General features: G+C 36.5%; 4 non-coding genes across 4 annotated transcripts; all 4 read right to left on the bottom strand.

Annotated features, from left to right (window-relative positions):
- Positions 1–308: 308 nt before the first annotated feature.
- Positions 309–470, bottom strand: LOC128212631 (U1 spliceosomal RNA). The gene has a single exon (XR_008257550.1). It is a non-coding gene; the product is annotated as a U1 spliceosomal RNA (small nuclear RNA).
- A 5,077-nt stretch (positions 471–5,547) lies between these two features.
- Positions 5,548–5,709, bottom strand: LOC128212630 (U1 spliceosomal RNA). The gene has a single exon (XR_008257548.1). It is a non-coding gene; the product is annotated as a U1 spliceosomal RNA (small nuclear RNA).
- A 5,047-nt stretch (positions 5,710–10,756) lies between these two features.
- Positions 10,757–10,916, bottom strand: LOC128212645 (U1 spliceosomal RNA). The gene has a single exon (XR_008257564.1). It is a non-coding gene; the product is annotated as a U1 spliceosomal RNA (small nuclear RNA).
- Positions 10,917–15,553: 4,637 nt separating this feature from the next.
- Positions 15,554–15,714, bottom strand: LOC128212641 (U1 spliceosomal RNA). The gene has a single exon (XR_008257560.1). It is a non-coding gene; the product is annotated as a U1 spliceosomal RNA (small nuclear RNA).
- Between the last annotated feature and the right edge of the window lie 368 nt (positions 15,715–16,082).

The raw sequence follows: 16,082 nt of genomic DNA, 5'->3' as shown, positions 1-16,082 counted from the left end.
TTTAAATCATTTGTTGTTGAAATATTCCAGACAATTCTAATATAAGTATAGAGAATACCTTATAACTTTCACAAGTTGACAATATTCACATCTTCATTTTTCCATTTCTTGACTATACTGAGCTGTGCTTATAGTAATGTGTAATGAAAATACTTACATATATATTAAAATTATCTTTTCATTAAAAATAAATATTAGTACTCTATAATTATTAAATTTACAATTTTAAGTGGTTACTATGTACTAAGGAGACTGTATGAATACTCTCGTGGTCCATATACCAAGAGATGTGCTATTGTTTGTTTATTCAGGGACAGCGCGAACGCAGTCCCCACACCAATAAATTACGTACCCGAGTAACCAACATTTGTGGCTATCGCAGGCGTCAGCCCAACCGAAGTGCAATGGGAGGGCCTCTTCCTGGGGGAACCGCCTTCATGATCACGGTATCCCCTGTACCAGGTAAGTATGCTTGAGCAGGGTTTGCCCTGGGCTATATACTCCTCTCACAATACCAAGTTTGACTACCTGCCTTGTACTGAATATTGATTTAGAGGCTGCTTGATCAGCATAGTAAATATACCAGAGAATATTTACAAGTATCCTTCGGTTTTATCAATGGATTGCGTATTTATCTTTTATACCATATAAATTTGTACTACATTAAATTTTAAACAGTACTAGAAATAGACAGAATATCTAGACTTTACTTACTCTTTCCGGCTATAAATAGACCAGCGATCTTAGCCACTGTATTATAAATAGCTACTGTAAAATACACTGGCTTTAAACCCAGATAACTCTATCTTTAAACCCAGATAACTTTATGTAAACATTGATGATTACTTGGTATTGATGTAGTATAGTTATAAATCATTGTTAAAGTTGATGATTGTCTAAGAATTAAGAATAATTGTTTTCTTAATCATGATGATATGACGAAGCTACATGTATAGCTCTCTATCACGGTCATTGACTATACAACAGCAATTGAATAGACCGCTGCTGTGATGAATAAGCCTGTATCAACTGTTCATCAACGTTAGCGGATGGGGGGGGGGCACTTTGTTGTTTATATTGGAGAAAAAGGTTATATAATACGTTCAAATGCACCACTTCGGACTAGAAATTATTAAAATCCCAATAACATGACTGTACTCCCCAATTTGCTTGCCTCAAAAAAATATTATGACCATTCAAAGTGTGAGGATAGTAGGTAGTTTTTAATCATTTTCAGATGATGACTGTTATTTGCAGATAAAATGTATCCTCTTAGCAGCAGGGAATAAATAAATACGATGTAAATTTTAATGATGAATAAGAGTTATGACCTTGACCTCTGACCTTAAATCCATAGCAGTCATCAACTGGTCTCCTTCTACCTAAATGTCAAGTTTGAGGGCCATGGGTGCAGGCATTGTCGTGTTATCACACATTCAAACTTTTTGCGTTCAAGGTCACTGTGACCTTGACCTTTGACCCCTTAAATCAATAGGGGTCACCTACTGGTCAGGCCCAAACTACAAAGTCAAGTTTGAGGGCCCTGGGGCAGGCATTGTCGTGTTATCCCTTGGACAACCTTTTAGCATTCAAGGTCACTGTTACCTTGACCTTTGACCCGACGACTCCTTAAATCAATTGGGTTCATCTACTGGTCAGGCCCAGCCACCATGTCAACTTTGATGACCATAGGTCTAGGCATTGTTTTCACTCGGACAAGCTTTGACAACCTTTTTACCAGAAAAACCCCTGTGACTTTGACCCCTAAAATTACTAGGGATCATCTACTGGCCAGGCCCAACTTCATGTCAAGTTTGATGACCTTCTTTGAGGAATTGTCGAGTAATCACTAAGACAAGCTTTGGACTACCTAAGGACCAACCGACGGACCTACCCACAATATGCGAAGCAATATACCCCTCCTCTAAGGGGGGCATATTAATAAATAGTTGGGGAAATAGTTGTTTTTCTCTTCATAAGATAATCATACTTTTGTGTGGATTTTAATAAACGTAGTGGACTTCATTAGGTCATGTTATCACCCAAGACTTCTCCATTTCTGAGTATAATGTTTGAAGCACTGAGAGGACAATAAAATGAAGTCACGACATATCCTGTGTGAGGGAGCTAAACAATGACGTAGTAAGATAATGTTTTTTTTTGCTGTATTATTTAATACAAGTTTCAACGTAAAACTAAATCAAAAGATAAATGTACATACATGAGTTACCCTATACGAGTTCTAGATACATTGTAGACTGCAGAATTACATGCCCCGTTCACATGATCAACATTACCTAATTAACTGATATTAAAGTACTGATAGCTAGAGTTATACTTAGGCAATAAATTTCGTGTAGCATTTTCTCAATATGGATTGCAAGTTAAGAAATATATCATCATTTAGCAGAACATGTGTACATAGTATATTTACTAAAATATAATAAAACAGAAGCACGACTGCAAAGAAACGAACGCCAACATATATCTGTTAACATTTTTTCAGTTAAACAAGGGGATTACTCAACAGTCATTAAAACATAGTTATGAGTCTTGTTATACATGTGCAAATTGTTCACGAAGTTTAAATTAAATATCCAGGATGGGTTTTAAGTTTTGTTCAAGATGAAAGTTTTTGCAAGACAACAAAGACTATGACAATGCCTAGTGTTTTTTTGGCTTCCAAAACTGAAAAGTTTAAAAATGTGCTTGTTCCACAAATGAAACAGAGTTAATAGCTAACAATACACATGACTGCATACTTATACATGTAGGCTTAAATAGCTAAACAAGAAACGCCACAGTATGACAAAACCAGGTTTTCAATGATTGACTTAAAAACTTAAGTTTCTCTGACAAAATGAAAAGAACATTACTTCGGTGTTTAATGGATTAAAGTTAACAAGCCATTGTTTAGACCATTGAAGAATAATATCAAGATCATGATTTAATGTCTCTTGAATTAACTGGGTATCTTTACTTGATACTGCTAAAGAGCTATCATCAGCAAAGAGTCTGGTAACGCTATTGAGTGACTCCGCTATATCGTTTACATATACCAAAAATAATAAAGGGCATAACACCGAACCCTGAGGGACCCCGCCGTGTAATATTTTGGCGTCAGAAAAGAATTGTTGATAAAGACCTTTTGCTTACGGTTTGTTATGTATTGTTCTAACCAAACGAGAATTTTCCCGCCGATTCCATTTTCTTTGAGTTTAAACAAAAGTCCTCTGTACCGGACTCTATCAAAAGCCTTAGAAATGTCGCAAAATACAATACATGTAGATTCTTTTTTGTCAAATGATGTACATATTTGATTGTATATATCGATTAGTTGATAAACTGTCGAGTGACCTGGTAAAAAACAGACTGTTTGGAGTAAATAAGACTGTTAAAATGCAAGAAATTATAAACGTGTTTAAAAATTATTCGTTCCATGACTTTTCCGACACAACTTATAAGTGATATAGGTCTATAATTGACAGGCTCTCCTTTATTGCCCTTTTTGAATAACGGCATTACATGTGCAAGTTTCCAAATTTCTGGATAAACCCAAGTATTTATCGAACGATTGAAGAGCATACAGAGGGGAAAGCACAGCGTTTTTGACGTTTCTTTTAACATTCTTTGACTTATTTGATCTGGACGAGTTGATTTGTTTACGTCAAGGTTTTCTAAAATGTCAATGACTTCCTGTTCGTTAATGGTAAGTTCATTTAAACAATAATTTGTTTTTAAATTAGAACGAGGTAATGTACTACTCGAGTCATTTACATTAGATATAGATGAAAAGTAGTTATTTAGTGCGTTTGCTTTTTCTTCGTCTGTTTGCGAGATAAATTTTTAAAGAATACATTTGCAGCAATCCACACTAAGTCTATCTTTCAACAGGAATACAGGTTAAAGGTAGGATATTTGCCATATAGTACGTGTCAAATATGTACATACGAATTCAATTCACCTATCAATGGGTAAAATATCATCAATGTCACCATAAGGAAACAGCACACATAATGGATGAAAGAGTTTGTGAGACAGTTCAGACAGAGGTGGCGGCTGGACTCACGGGAAGGTCGGGTCCGAGTACACGGGAAGTTGACCATCATGCACAGCCTTCAAAGCGTTCATATTTCTAATCTGTATTTTCTTATCCACACCGGCTACAGTCATGATGCCATATACGACGCCTCCGGAGACCCATGTATTTATGAGGGATCCTTCGCGTTTTAACTTCAGGGCCTCATATGCTAATTTCTGCCTAAACTTTGTCAGAGAGTCATGGACAAATATACGATCACCAAGGGATTTTCTTGCGTTGTACATTGTTTCTCTCGCTTTTGAATTGGTGAATTTAACTATGTCTTTCCGAGTAGAATTAGTGCGGAATCGGCCTAGTCTGTGGGCTTTGTCAATGTCGGCAGGTGTCAGATTAAGATTCAACTTTTTGGCTCGATTCATGATTTTGGCAGTGACGTTCTCATGATGGTCGCCCGTATCCCCTTGAATACCATGAATCTCCAACATAGAACGACGACCATATTGCTCGAGTTCGTCTCTTGCCTCGTTGGCGGACGCGATACACTCTTTTAAGTGTTGGTTTTCTTTGCGTATTTCTGCAATTTCTGTTTTCAGATCGTTAAATTTACTGTCGACAATCTTGGTGAATTCATCCTTCAGGTCGATCAAAAGCTGTTCCTTAAATTTTTCAACCATCTGGCTTGCTACCTCTTCCAGGTCTTTCCTTGTGCACATTTTTACCTCTGAGTCCGAGTCTATGTCCGAATCTACACTGTAGTAACTCGCGTCACTCAGGCTTCATGCGTCCGTCGACTCCCTCAAAGGATTTCCTACTCTGTGACGCTTGTAGACGTGTAAATTTAGGGGTTTTTGATTTGGGGATGATCTATTTCTCTTTCGCCTATGTCCTTTCGCGGGCATTTGGTCACTTCATCAGCTAGTGGGAGGGGTAATTTTAATGTTTGCCTTACGCAAAAATGATTGCACGAATTAATTAGTCACAAAAGTCCCCTTAGCGATTAAATGATTACTTGTGGATGTACTACATTACAAAAATACCAATATTTCTGCAACCGGCTACTGTAGTCCTTTGATTTCTTCACATTTTTTCAGCATTGCACAAAAAAACCGCCATTTCTTTTTGACCGGAAAAGTATGATCTATAACAAGTAATTTTGTTGAATTGATATCCATGCTAGATTAAGTATCATAGGTGGCATTTAAATCATTTGTTGTTGAAATATTCCAGACAATTCTAATATAAGTATAGAGAATACCTTATAACTTTCACAAGTTGACAATATTCACATCTTCATTTTTCCATTTCTTGACTATACTGAGCTGTGCTTATAGTAATGTGTAATGAAAATACTTACATATATATTAAAATTATCTTTTCATTAAAAATAAATATTAGTACTCTATAATTATTAAATTTACAATTTTAAGTGGTTACTATGTACTAAGGAGACTGTATGAATACTCTCGTGGTCCATATACCAAGAGATGTGCTATTGTTTGTTTATTCAGGGACAGCGCGAACGCAGTCCCCACACCAATAAATTACGTACCCGAGTAACCAACATTTGTGGCTATCGCAGGCGTCAGCCCAACCGAAGTGCAATGGGAGGGCCTCTTCCTGGGGGAACCGCCTTCATGATCACGGTATCCCCTGTACCAGGTAAGTATGCTTGAGCAGGGTTTGCCCTGGGCTATATACTCCTCTCACAATACCAAGTTTGACTACCTGCCTTGTACTGAATATTGATTTAGAGGCTGCTTGATCAGCATAGTAAATATACCAGAGAATATTTACAAGTATCCTTCGGTTTTATCAATGGATTGCGTATTTATCTTTTATACCATATAAATTTGTACTACATTAAATTTTAAACAGTACTAGAAATAGACAGAATATCTAGACTTTACTTACTCTTTCCGGCTATAAATAGACCAGCGATCTTAGCCACTGTATTATAAATAGCTACTGTAAAATACACTGGCTTTAAACCCAGATAACTCTATCTTTAAACCCAGATAACTTTATGTAAACATTGATGATTACTTGGTATTGATGTAGTATAGTTATAAATCATTGTTAAAGTTGATGATTGTCTAAGAATTAAGAATAATTGTTTTCTTAATCATGATGATATGACGAAGCTACATGTATAGCTCTCTATCACGGTCATTGCACTATACAACAGCAATTGAATAGACCGCTGCTGTGATGAATAAGCCTGTATCAACTGTTCATCAACGTTAGCGGATGGGGGGGGGGGCACTTTGTATGTTTATATTGGAGAAAAAGGTTATATAATACGTTCAAAATGCACACTTCGGACTAGAAATTATTAAAATCCCAAACATGACTGTACTCCCCAATTTGCTTGCCTCAAAAAAATATTATGACCATTCAAAGTGTGAGGATAGTAGGTAGTTTTTAATCATTTTCAGATGATGACTGTTATTTGCAGATAAAATGTATCCTCTTAGCAGCAGGGAATAAATAAATACGATGTAAATTTTAATGATGAATAAGAGTTATGACCTTGACCTCTGACCTTAAAATCCATAGCAGTCATCAACTGGTCTCCTTACCTAAATGTCAAGTTTGAGGGCCATGGGTGCAGGCATTGTCGCGTTATCACACATTCAAACTTTTTGCGTTCAAGGTCACTGTGACCTTGACCTTTGACCCCTTAAATCAATAGGGGTCACCTACTGGTCAGGCCCAAACTACAAAGTCAAGTTTGAGGGCCCTGGGTGCAGGCATTGTCGTGTTATCCTTGGACAACCTTTTAGCATTCAAGGTCACTGTTACCTTGACCTTTGACCCGACGACTCCTTAAATCAATTGGGTTCATCTACTGGTCAGGCCCAGCCACCATGTCAACTTTGATGACCATAGGTCTAGGCATTGTTTTCACTCGGACAAGCTTTGACAACCTTTTTACCAGAAAAAACCCTGTGACTTTGACCCCTAAAATTACTAGGGATCATCTACTGGCCAGGCCCAACCTTCATGTCAAGTTTGATGACCATTCTTTGAGGAATTGTCGAGTAATCACTAAGACAAGCTTTGGACTACCTAAGGACCAACCGACGGACCTACCCACATATGCGAAGCAATATACCCCCTCCTCTAAGGGGGGCATATTAATAAATAGTTGGGGAAATAGTTGTTTTTCTCTTCATAAGATAATCATACTTTTGTGTGGATTTTAATAAACGTAGTGGACTTCATTAGGTCATGTTATCACCCAAGGACTTCTCCATTTCTGAGTATAATGTTTGAAGCACTGAGAGGACAATAAAATGAAGTCACGACATATCCTGTGTGAGGGAGCTAAACAATGACGTAGTAAGATAATGTTTTTTTTTGCTGTATTATTTAATACAAGTTTCAACGTAAAACTAAATCAAAAGATAAATGTACATACATGAGTTACCCTATACGAGTTCTAGATACATTGTAGACTGCAGAATTACATGCCCCGTTCACATGATCAACATTACCTAATTAACTGATATTAAAGTACTGATAGCTAGAGTTATACTTAGGCAATAAATTTCGTGTAGCATTTTCTCAATATGGATTGCAAGTTAAGAAATATATCATCATATTTAGCAGAACATGTGTACATAGTATATTTACTAAAATATATAAAACAGAAGCACGACTGCAAAGAAACGAACGCCAACATATATCTGTTAACATTTTTTCAGTTAAACAAGGGGATTACTCAACAGTCATTAAAACATAGTTATGAGTCTTGTTATACATGTGCAAATTGTTCACGAAGTTTAAATTAAATATCCAGGATGGGTTTTAAGTTTTGTTCAAGATGAAAGTTTTTGCAAGACAACAAAGACTATGACAATGCCTAGTGTTTTTTTGGCTTCCAAAACTGAAAAGTTTAAAATGTGCTTGTTCCACAAATGAAACAGTTAATAGCTAACAATACACATGACTGCATACTTATCATGTAGGCTTAAATAGCTAAACAAGAACGCCACAGTTGACAAAACCAGTTTTCAAATGATTGACTTAAAAACTTAAGTTCTCTGACAAAATGAAAAGAACATTACTTCGGTGTTTAATGGATTAAAGTTAACAAGCCATTGTTTAGACCATTGAAGAATAATCAAGATCATGATTTAATGTCTCTTGAATTAACTGGGTATCTTTACTTGATACTGCTAAAGAGCTATCATCAGCAAAGAGTCTGGTACGCTATTGTTGACTCCGCTATATCGTTTACATATACCAAAAAATAATAAAGGCATAACACCGAACCCTGAGGGACCCCGCCGTGTAATATTTTGGCGTCAGAAAAAGAATTGTTTAAAGACCTTTTGCTTACGGTTTGTTATGTATTGTTCTAACCAAACGAGAATTTTTCCCGCCGATTCCATTTTCTTTGAGTTTAAACAAAAGTCCTCTGTACCGGACTCTATCAAAACCTTAGAAATGTCGCAAAATACAATACATGTAGATTCTTTTTTGTCAAATGATGTACATATTTGATTGTATATATCGATTAGTTGATAAACTGTCGAGTGCCTGGTAAAAAACAGACTGTTTGGAGTAAATAAGACTGTTAAAATGCAAGAAATTATAAACGTGTTTAAAATTATTCGTTCCATGACTTTTCCGACACAACTTATAGTGATATAGGTCTATAATTGACAGGCTCTCCTTTATTGCCCTTTTTGAATAACGGCATTACATGTGCAAGTTTCCAAATTTTCTGGATAAACCCAAGTATTTATCGAACGATTGAAGAGCATACAGAGGGGAAAGCACAGCGTTTTTGACGTTTCTTTTAACATTCTTTGACTTATTTGATCTGGACGAGTTGATTTGTTTACGTCAAGGTTTTCTAAATGTCAATGACTTCCTGTTCGTTAATGGTAAGTTCATTTAAAACAATAATTTGTTTTTAAAATTAGAACGAGTAATGTACTACTCGAGTCATTTACATTAGATATAGATGAAAAGTAGTTATTTAGTGCGTTTGCTTTTTCTTCGTCTGTTTCGAGATAAAATTTTTTAAAGAATACATTTGCAGCAATCCACACTAAGTCTATCTTTCACAGGAATACAGGTTAAAGGTAGGATATTTGCCATATAGTACGTGTCAAATATGTACATACGAATTCAATTCACCTATCAATGGGTAAATACATCAATGTCACCATAAGGAAACAGCACACATAATGGATGAAAGAGTTTGTGAGACAGTTCAGACAGAGTGGCGGCTGGACTCACGGGAAGGTCGGGTCCGAGTACACGGGAAGTTGACCTCATGCCCGCCTTCAAAGCGTTCATATTTCTAATCTGTATTTTCTTATCCACACCGGCTACAGTCATGATGCCATATACGACGCCTCCGGAACCCATGTATTTATGAGGGATCCTTCGCGTTTTAACTTCAGGGCCTCATATGCTAATTTCTGCCTAAACTTTGTCAGAGAGTCATGGACAAATATACGATCACCGGGATTTTCTTGCGTTGTACATTGTTTCTCTCGCTTTTAATTGGTGGAATTTAACTATGTCTTTCCGAGTAGAATTAGTGCGGAATCGGCTAGTCTGTGGGCTTTGTCAATGTCGGCAGGTGTCAGATTAAGATTCAACTTTTTGGCTCGATTCATGATTTTGGCAGTGACGTTCTCATGATGGTCGCCCGTATCCCCTTGAATACCATGAATCTCCAACATAGAACGACGACCATATTGCTCGAGTTCGTCTCTTTGCCTCGTTGGCGGACGCGATACACTCTTTTAAGTGTTGGTTTCTTTGCGTATTTCTGCAATTTCTGTTTTCAGATCGTTAATTTACTGTCGACAATCTTGGTGAATTCATCCTTCAGGTCGATCAAAAGCTGTTCCTTAATTTTTCAACCATTGGCTTGCTACCTCTTCCAGGTCTTTCCTTGTGCACATTTTACCGTCTGAGTCCGAGTCTATGTCCGAATGTACACTGTAGTAACTCGCGTCACTCAGGCTTCATGCGTCCGTCGACTCCCTCAAAGGATTTCCTACTCTGTGACGCTTGTAGACGTGTAAATTTAGGGGTTTTTGATTTGGGGATGATCTATTTCTCTTTCGCCTATGTCCTTTCGCGGGCATTTGGTCACTTGTCATCAGCTGTGGGAGGGTAATTTTAATGTTTGCCTTACGCAAAATGATTGCACGAATTAATTAGTCACAAAAGTCCCCTTAGCGATTAAATGATTACTTGTGGATGTACTACATTACAAAAATACCAATATTTCTGCAACCGGCTACTGTAGTCCTTTGATTTCTTCACATTTTTTCAGCATTGCACAAAAAAACCGCCATTTCTTTTGACCGGAAAAGTATGATCTATAACAAGTAATTTTGTTGAATTGATATCCATGCTAGATTAAGTATCATAGGTGGCATTTAAATCATTTGTTGTTGAATTTCCAGACAATTCTAATATAGTATGAGAATACCTTATAACTTTCACAAGTTGACAATATTCACATCTTCATTTTTCCATTTCTTGACTATACTGAGCTGTGCTTAGTAATGTGTAATGAAAATACTTACATATATATTAAAATTATCTTTTCATTAAAAATAAATATTAGTACTCTATAATTATTAAATTTACATTTTAAGTGGTTACTATGTATGTAATAGGAACTGTATGAATACTCTCGTGGTCCATATACCAAGAGATGTGCTATTGTTTGTTTATTCAGGGACAGCGCGAACGCAGTCCCCACACAATAAATTACGTACCCGAGTAACCAACATTTGTGGCTATCGCAGGCGTCAGCCCAACCGAAGTGCCAATGGGAGGGCCTCTTCCTGGGGAACCGCCTTCATGATCACGGTATCCCCGTACCAGGTAGTATGCTTGAGCAGGTTTGCCCTGGGCTATATACTCCTCTCACAATACCAAGTTTGACTACCTGCCTTGTACTGAATATTGATTTAGAGGCTGCTTGATCAGCATAGTAAATATACCAGAGAATATTTACAAGTATCCTTCGGTTTTATCAATGGATTGCGTATTTATCTTTTATACCATATAAATTTGTACTACATTAAATTTTAAACAGTACTAGAAATAGACAGAATATCTAGACTTTACTTACTCTTTCCGGCTATAAAACCAGCGATCTTAGCCACTGTATTATAAATAGCTACTGTAAAATACACTGGCTTTAAACCCAGATAACTCTATCTTTAACCCAGATAACTTTATGTAAACATTGATGATTACTTGGTATTGATGTAGTATAGTTATAAATCATTGTTAAAGTTGATGAATTGTCTAAGAATTAAGAATATTGTTTTTCTTAATCATGATATGACGAAGCTACATGTATAGCTCTCTATCACGGTCATTGCACTATACAACAGCAATTGAAATAGACCGCTGCTGTGATGAATAAGCCTGTATCAACTGTTTCATCAACGTTAGCGGATGGGGGGGGGGACTTTGTATGTTTATATTGGAGAAAAAGGTTATATAATACGTTCAAAATGCACCACTTCGGACTAGAAATTATTAAAATCCCAATTACATGACTGTACTCCCCAATTTGCTTGCCTCAAAAATATTATGACCATTCAAAGTGTGAGGATAGTAGGTAGTTTTTAATCATTTTCAGATGATGACTGTTATTTGCAGATAAAATGTATCCTCTTAGCACAGGAATAATAAATACGATGTAATTTTAATGATGAATAAGAGTTATGACCTTGACCTCTGACCTTAAAATCCATAGCAGTCATCAACTGGTCTCCTTTCACCTTTCATGTCAAGTTTGATGACCTTCTTTGAGGAATTGTCGAGTAATCACTAAGACAAGCTTTGGACTACCTAAGGACCAACCGACGGACCTACCCACATATGCGAAGCAATATACCCCTCCTCTAAGGGGGGCATATTAATAAATAGTTGGGGAAATAGTTGTTTTTCTCTTCATAAGATAATCATACTTTTGTGTGGATTTTAATAAACGTAGTGGACTTCATTAGGTCATGTTATCACCCAAGGACTTCTCCATTTCTGAGTATAATGTTTGAAGCACTGAGAGGACAATAAAATGAAGTCACGACATATCCTGTGTGAGGGAGCTAAACAATGACGTAGTAAGATAATGTTTTTTTTTGCTGTATTATTTAATACAAGTTTCAACGTAAAACTAAATCAAAAGATAAATGTACATACATGAGTTACCCTATACGAGTTCTAGATACATTGTAGACTGCAGAATTACATGCCCCGTTCACATGATCAACATTACCCTAATTAACTGATATTAAAGTACTGATAGCTAGAGTTATACTTAGCAATAAATTTCGTGTAGCATTTTCTCATATGGATTGCAAGTTAAGAATATATCATCATATTTTAGCAGAACATGTGTACATAGTATATTTACTAAAATATAATAAAACAGAAGCACGACTGCAAAGAAACGAACGCCAACATATATCTGTTAACATTTTTTCAGTTAAACAAGGGGATTACTCAACAGTCATTAAAACATAGTTATGAGTCTTGTTATACATGTGCAAATTGTTCACGAAGTTTAAATTAATATCCAGGATGGGTTTTAAGTTTTGTTCAAGATGAAAGTTTTTGCAAGACAACAAAGACTATGACAATGCCTAGTGTTTTTTTTGGCTTCCAAAACTGAAAAGTTTAAAAATGTGCTTTTCCACAAATGAAACAGAGTTAATAGCTAACAATACACATGACTGCATACTTATACATGTAGGCTTAAATAGCTAAACAAGAAACGCCACAGTATGACAAAACCAGGTTTTCAATGATTGACTTAAAAACTTAAGTTTCTCTGACAAAATGAAAAGAACATTACTTCGTGTGTTTAATGGATTAAAGTTAACAAGCCATTGTTTAGACCATTGAAGAATAATATCAAGATCATGATTTAATGTCTCTTGAATTAACTGGGTATCTTTACTTGATACTGCTAAAGAGCTATCATCAGCAAAGAGTCTGGTAACGCTATTGTGACTCCGCTATATCGTTTTACATATACCAAAAATAATAAAGGGCATAACACCGAACCCTGAGGGACCCCGCCGTGTATATTTTGGCGTCAGAAAAAGAATTGTTGATAAAGACCTTTTGCTTACGGTTTGTTATGTATTGTTCTAACCAAACGAGAATTTTCCCGCCGATTCCATTTTCTTTGAGTTTAAACAAAAGTCCTCTGTACCGGACTCTATCAAAAGCCTTAGAAATGTCGCAAAATACAATACATGTAGATTCTTTTTTGTCAAATGATGTACATATTTGATGTTGTATATATCGATTAGTTGATAAACTGTCGAGTGACCTGGTAAAAACAACAGACTGGTTAGGAAGTAATAAGACTGTTAAAAATGCAAAATTTTATAAACGTGTTTAGTAACATGACTTATTTCGTTCCATGCACTTTTCTTCTTATTTTCATAATTGACAGGCTCTCCTTTATTGTGCCCTTTTTGAATAACGGCTTACATGTGCAAGTTTCCAAATTTTGGATAAACCCAAGTATTTATCGAACGATTGAAGAGCATACAGAGGGAAAGCACAGCGTTTTGACGTTTCTTTTAACATTCTTTGACTTATTTGATCTGGACGAGTTGATTTGTTTACGTCAAGGTTTTCTAAAATGTCAATGACTTCCTGTTCGTTAATGGTAAGTTCATTTAAACAATAATTTGTTTTTAAATTAGAACGAGGTAATGTACTACTCGAGTCATTTACATTAGATATAGATGAAAAGTAGTTATTTAGTGCGTTTGCTTTTTCTTCGTCTGTTTGCGAGATAAATTTTTAAGAATACATTTGCAGCAATCCACACTAAGTCTATCTTTCAACAGGAATACAGGTTAAAGGTAGGATATTTGCCATATAGTACGTGTCAAATATGTACATACGAATTCAATTCACCTATCAATGGGTAAAATATATCAATGTCACCATAAGGAAACAGCACACATAATGGATGAAAGAGTTTGTGAGACAGTTCAGACAGGGGTGGCGGCTGGACTCACGGGAAGGTCGGGTCCGAGTACACGGGAAGTTGACCATCATGCACAGCCTTCAAAGCGTTCATATTTCTAATCTGTATTTTCTTATCCACACCGGCTACAGTCATGATGCCATATACGACGCCTCCGGAGACCCATGTATTTATGAGGGATCCTTCGCGTTTTAACTTCAGGGCCTCATATGCTAATTTCTGCCTAAACTTTGTCAGAGAGTCATGGACAAATATACGATCACCAAGGGATTTTCTTGCGTTGTACATTGTTTCTCTCGCTTTTGAATTGGTGAATTTAACTATGTCTTTCCGAGTAGAATTAGTGCGGAATCGGCCTAGTCTGTGGGCTTTGTCAATGTCGGCAGGTGTCAGATTAAGATTCAACTTTTGGCTCGATTCATGATTTTGGCAGTGACGTTCTCATGATGGTCGCCCGTATCCCCTTGAATACCATGAATCTCCAACATAGAACGACGACCATATTGCTCGAGTTCGTCTCTTGCCTCGTTGGCGGACGCGATACACTCTTTTAAGTGTTGGTTTTCTTTGCGTATTTCTGCAATTTCTGTTTTCAGATCGTTAAATTTACTGTCGACAATCTTGGTGAATTCATCCTTCAGGTCGATCAAAAGCTGTTCCTTAAATTTTTCAACCATCTGGCTTGCTACCTCTTCCAGGTCTTTCCTTGTGCACATTTTTACCTCTGAGTCCGAGTCTATGTCCGAATGTACACTGTAGTAACTCGCGTCACTCAGGCTTCATGCGTCCGTCGACTCCCTCAAAGGATTTCCTACTCTGTGACGCTTGTAGACGTGTAAATTTAGGGGTTTTTGATTTGGGGATGATCTATTTCTCTTTCGCCTATGTCCTTTCGCGGGCATTTGGTCACTTCATCAGCTAGTGGGAGGGGTAATTTTAATGTTTGCCTTACGCAAAAATGATTGCACGAATTAATTAGTCACAAAAGTCCCCTTAGCGATTAAATGATTACTTGTGGATGTACTACATTACAAAAATACCAATATTTCTGCAACCGGCTACTGTAGTCCTTTGATTTCTTCACATTTTTCAGCATTGCACAAAAAAACCGCCATTTCTTTTTGACCGGAAAAGTATGATCTATAACAAGTAATTTTGTTGAATTGATATCCATGCTAGATTAAGTATCATAGGTGGCATTTAAATCATTTGTTGTTGAAATATTCCAGACAATTCTAATAGTATAGAGAATACCTTATAACTTTCACAAGTTGACAATATTCACATCTTCATTTTTCCATTTCTTGACTATACTGAGCTGTGCTTATAGTAATGTGTAATGAAAATACTTACATATATATTAAAATTATCTTTTCATTAAAAATAAATATTAGTACTCTATAATTATTAAATTTACAATTTTAAGTGGTTACTATGTACTAAGGAGACTGTATGAATACTCTCGTGGTCCATATACCAAGAGATGCTATTGTTTGTTTATTCAGGGACAGCGCGAACGCAGTCCCACACCAATAAATTACGTACCCGAGTAACCAACATTTGTGGCTATCGCAGGCGTCAGCCCAACCGAAGTGCAATGGGAGGGCCTCTTCCTGGGGGAACCGCCTTCATGATCACGGTATCCCCTGTACCAGGTAAGTATGCTTGAGCAGGGTTTGCCCTGGGCTATATACTCCTCTCACAATACCAAGTTTGACTACCTGCCTTGTACTGAATATTGATTTAGAGGCTGCTTGATCAGCATAGTAAATATACCAGAGAATATTTACAAGTATCCTTCGGTTTTATCAATGGATTGCGTATTTATCTTTTATACCATATAAATTTGTACTACATTAAATTTTAAACAGTACTAGAAATAGACAGAATATCTAGACTTTACTTACTCTTTCCGGCTATAAATAGACCAGCGATCTTAGCCACTGTATTATAAATAGCTACTGTAAAATACACTGGCTTTAAACCCAGATAACTCTATCTTTAAACCCAGATAACTTTATGTAAACATTG

This window comes from Mya arenaria, chromosome 12, assembly GCF_026914265.1.
Source record: "Mya arenaria isolate MELC-2E11 chromosome 12, ASM2691426v1".
NCBI lineage: Eukaryota > Metazoa > Mollusca > Bivalvia > Myida > Myidae > Mya > Mya arenaria.
Note: the sequence above shows the minus strand (reverse complement) of the source record. Positions and strands in the feature narration are given on the sequence as shown.